The sequence below is a fragment of the Culex pipiens genome, chromosome 3 (genome assembly GCF_016801865.2).
Source record: "Culex pipiens pallens isolate TS chromosome 3, TS_CPP_V2, whole genome shotgun sequence".
Lineage (NCBI taxonomy): Eukaryota > Metazoa > Arthropoda > Insecta > Diptera > Culicidae > Culex > Culex pipiens.
This window is the reverse complement of record NC_068939.1, coordinates 94,945,575-94,951,091: the sequence shown is the minus strand read 5'-3', so window position 1 is coordinate 94,951,091 and position 5,517 is coordinate 94,945,575.

Here is a 5,517-nt window from a genome sequence, read left to right as displayed (position 1 = left end):
GATGACCTATACATGTTATGGTACCAAAAGTTGCGTTTTTTAATTACAACGAACCACCATAACACGGCGTAGGTCACCCTAATTGCCAAACAAAAAAATACGGGTCTAATTATTTCGGCCAAGGATCCCCCAGAAAAAATTTGAGCCCGATCGGAGAACTTTTTTTTCGAATCATGCTGTTTTCGTGGGGAATTGCTGTATATATATATATATATATATATATATATATATTATATAAATTTTCATCGTCAAAATCATCAATGAAAATAAAAACATAGGTAGCCAACCCTATAGAGGAATCAAGCTTATCAAAGTTTCTCTGCACAATATTAGCAAACGAAAATAAATTGTTGCTCACTCGTCTACAATACATACGCACCTCTTAGTGTAAATATAGGTATTCGGTGCCCTCTCCCCGTGCCATACCTTCACACTTAATAGACCCGGGAGGCGGAGTCTTGTCGCAAAAAGAACGATACACGCCTGTGGATCCGTTGACGAAACCGCAAGGTTTAAGAGGGCCACATTATAAGGTGTTACGTCGATTCCGTTTTTTATAGAGGCATCCACCACATAACATGTCACTTGGACTTACTGGTTTGCCCTGATATTTAACTGTTTTGTGGAAATATTCCTTGAAAATTTTCATGCCAGTTGCTTGCTGTACTCCTTTCAGGCATTTTAAACATTTCTGTTTTGTTAATCCTTCCTCCGGTTCTTTATTTTCTCAAAACCAACACTTTATTTCGAATTTTTCCTCAAATCCAACAATCTTGCAAGCCGCTATCGCTTTCCAATAGCAAATAGGAATTGTTATGCCTTTATTAACAAAGTATTTAACATAGTTTATATTGTTGTCATCCGTTTTCACCATTCTCATTTTCCCCTTCATTACTATCACGGACGTGTAGCTGGAGTACGAGGCAATGCGAATTACCTCTTTCTCTATCTCTAGTCCTATTCCCCTATTCAGTATGTGGCATCCACCACATAACATGTCACTTGGACTTACTGGTTTGCCCTGATATTTAACTGTTTTGTGGAAATATTCCTTGAAAATTTTCATGCCAGTTGCTTGCTGTACTCCTTTCAGGCATTTTAAACATTTCTGTTTTGTTAATCCTTCCTCCGGTTCTTTATTTTCTCAAATCCAACACTTTATTTCGAATTTTTCCTCAAATCCAACAATCTTGCAAGCCGCTATCGCTTTCCAATAGCAAGTAGGAATTGTTATGCCTTTATTAACAAGGTATTTAACATAGTTTATATTGTTGTCATCCGTTTTCACCATTCTCATTTTCCCCTTCATTACTATCACGGACGTGTAGCTGGAGTACGAGGCAATGCGAATTACCTCTTTCTCTATCTCTAGTCCTATTCCCCTATTCAGTGTTCTATTTTCAATTGTGCAATTAGATAAACAGTTAGCTTCATAACTGTTCCCTGCTTCTGCACAGGATATCATGTGGCCCACTTCGAAATCGAATTTCAGTTGTTCGTCCAGCTCAGTTTTTCCTGTTTCAACATCGTAGTCTACCTTAAATTGCCTCAGGACAGTCCGGAGATCATCCGGCATGTTTGCATCGGAATGGTATCCTGCCACTCTTTTTTGTTTGAATTCTTTGTCCCATAACAAACTGTTTTTAGATATCTTGCATCTTACCCAAAATGGCGATTGGTCAACTTTGTCGTATAAAATTTCGTAGCCTCTGCTACGACTGTAGTAAAATGGCAAATAATCTTCAAGTTCGGAATAAATGGAACCTGCCAGCAAATCCGGCAGCATTGTGTACGGTCTCGAGGGTTGTGCATCCATTGAAGGAACGGGAAGTAGTTCTTGAGTTGGTGTTTGAAGTGCTCCCTTGTGTGATGATGTTGTCGCCATTTTCGGAACGGGAACTGGAAGCGGCACCGGAACTGGAGAAGGTATATTTCCATACGACGTTCCTGTCTTGGTGACTTTCTCAACAATTGGTTTCCGCTTCCTTGCTCCCAGATTGGCCAGAACCTCATCATCAGGAAGTGGAACACGAATCATTGCTGGCGGTTTTATTGTCAACCGCTCTACAAAGTAAAATAAGAAAAAGAACAGATCATTATAGCAAAGCTCGAAATATACTTCCTAATGTTACTGTGTGTGTGTGTTTTGTGTCTCATATTTTGCAAAAAAAAAACCGATTTAATCCCATCTGGGATGAGATAGGCCTTTCTTACAAAAGCAAGATAACGGCAGTTGATTTTTTTAAATAAATAGCAAAATAAAGAATGGTTAATTCATGAAACAATTCAAAAATCATCAAGCCGCGCATCGTTGATGTCGAATTCTCTAAACTGGGCCCTCGTCCTATTACGTAGTAATCTTGTCGTACATTGCAACTAGAATCAGATCTGCCAATGAATTAGTACACTTCGACCAAATAAACACTGACGCTGTATGGATCTGACTCTAGAATAAATGCACAGTTGTGTGTTATTCATAAGTCCAACTTATTCAATTATTCATTTAAGTACTAATATTCATTTGCGGATGACCAACTCACATGAATTTGGACACTTCTTTCCGAAAGCTACTTTTTTTTCTCAAATCCACGAAATTTTAATTTATTTCAAAAACATTAAAACTAGATTAACAGTTCCTAATTTGCCAGTCGTGAATTGAAAAAGAGACGACCATCAAAAGAGACGATCGTCAAAATTCCAGTAGATCCTCGATTTTCAACAATGGTTAATACAATCATAATCCGACAACCGTTAATTCTACAGATCAACGAAATTAGTCCGATATCATTTCACTAATGATTGATCGAGACTATGGACATTTTGACTGATAGAATTACTAAATTTACTATCAACTTTTTTCACTAAAACTGCGATAACTTAAAAATTTCAGCGATGACCTATACATGTCTGGGTATCAAAATTTTCGTAATTGAAAGACGCAACTTTTGGTATCCAGACATGTATAGGTCATCGCTGAAATTTTTAAGTTATCGCAGTTTTAGTGAAAAAAGTTGATTTTTTGCCGATTTCGTCATTTTCCTGTTCTTGCGCGTGGCGCGTCGAAAAACTCAGTTTTTATTTTCAAAAAACCATATCTTGGAAACGTACGATTCGACATCGCCAATTTTTCGATATGTTATGTGAAATTTTCCGAGGAATCCGATAAAAATATTTTCATATATAGGCTCTTTGGTCCAGACAAGGGAGTAGTGCGGTGCCTGTGTGGACGCGCAGTCCTGTTTTTTCGTGTTATTTTCCGTCTCTTTTGTGTCGCTGTTCGAGTACATGGGGTGATTGGTCATTATAATTAAATAATGGCATCAGTAGTGCGGTGCCTGTGTAGACGCGCAGTCCTGTTTTTTTTTTTCGTGTTATTTTCCGTCTCTTTTGTGTAGCTATTTGTGTACATGGGGTGATTGGATTTCTTCTTCTTCTTTTTTCATTTATTTTTTGTTCGCGCGTTCGTTGGCCGATGAATTTTATTTTTGTTCTCTTTATATAGTTTTCGATAGAAACGATTTTTATTTTTTGAGACAAGCAAGTCGTATTGCTGGATTAAGTCCTTTCCATATCATCGAGGATCGGAAGGCACGTCGACGGATATGTTTTAAGGCTTATGATATAAAATAATTTTAATGAATGAAGCCCTTCCTACATCACCGTTGATCGGAAGGCACGCCGACGGAGAATTTCTGGAGAATCGCGGTCGAATTAATACTATATTTAAATCCCTAGATAGGTATCTTTCCGCAGCCGGCTGCCTAAGATTTTTAAAATTTCAACCGATAAACAAATTGCTCATGGTCGCATCACCTACCACAGTGAATCCTGACCTCATACCCATCTTACTAACCCCTCAAAACTCATGTGATACTTTGTCGGAGACGCAGTCGATTTGGCGGTCCCATCACTCAAGTATCGGACTAACATTCCCATCCACTTCCCCGTGTCTTACCACTGGTCGTGGCCGGCGTCGGTATTGATCAGCACGATAGGGACCTTTGAAAATTGCGAAGGGGTGATGATTGGTTCCTACTTTTCATCTGTGGTCCACGGAGCAATGTTTGGGGGTCCTGGTCAATAACGAAGTAGCAGCTACGGGTAGACACCAATGCTATGCTATGCTATGCTATGCTATGCTATAGGCTCTTTGGTCCAGACAAGGTCAAAACGCCATTTTAAGTTCATACGACTTTTCCAATAGTTAAGCTAGAATTTTGGAACTTCTTACTATTTTTCCCAAATAGCCAAAATCATCACCTTTCTTTCTTTCGGTTTAGGCTCTTTTCAAATAGAATTGTTGTATATTAAAAATTTTTGTAATTGTCTGTTCTACAACTTTGTAGAACATTGTTACACTCTAAAAAATAACCCTGCAAAGTTAGAAAAAACACGAAATTTTAAAATGAAAAAAAATGTTCTAAATGAAAAAATGACCCTTCTGGATCAATGTAGATTCAAAAAGTACATTAATTTTCCCATAAAATAACATGTTCCAAAATTTTTTACAGTCGAGTAACGGAAAATAGGAGAATTATTTAAAAAATTTAGTGTTTTTTTCGATGAAAAATACGTTTTTTCGGAATTCTGAGTACGCCATCAAATCGGGCGTACAATTTTACATGAAAGTCCCTTTGACACCAAATTTCTATCTCCTCACCGTGTCAGGCTGCAAAATATTGAAAAACACCTCTTTTTTCGCATGTTCAAAAAAGGAAGGGGATATCAAAAAACGGACCTCGGATTCGTGATCAGGGACAAAAGTTACCCTTTAGGACAAAGTTTCACTCAAATCAAATAGGGGACGGGGCAACTTTTCCCGATTTCGAGTGAGTTGGTAGAGGATTACCCATAAATAATAACATACAAAACTATTACTTGACCAAATTTCAACCAACATGATGTGAGACAGCTACAAACGAGCTTTGAATGCATAATCCTGCATGAAAACAAGAATCACTAATTTTTCCCCTCCCGTTAAACGGAACTGCATGAATAGCATGAACAAATGAACATCAAAGTGTATCCATCCAGCAGGAAAAATAATTTAAAAATTAATAATAATTAATTATTATTTAAAAATTATTTTTTATACCATGAATTTTATGAATGAATGAATGCATTTATGAAAACAATTTTTTTCATGCATTTTTACCAAAATTCCAGATTAAGCTTTTCTTGGGTTACAGAAAAAGATGGGCAAATTTGCCAAATAGATTTTTGAAACGGCCATCACGAGGACACTTTTTTTGGAAAATGTAAGACCCTCTCTCCGCCTTTGTACACAATTACATGCAAAAAGAGTCTTTTCTGTATGGAACAAAATGAACTAATATTTTTCCTAGGTTGTATCAAGCCAAAGAACGGAATCTTTTTCATTTTTTCGCGCCAAATTCGATTACGTATTTTTCCCAATCTTTTTCCAATTTCCTTTACTCAACTCTTAAAAGCCGAGAGACTTGTCATTTTAAGGAAAATTTAATTTACTTTTCGAATCTGCAATAACCCAGAGAGGTT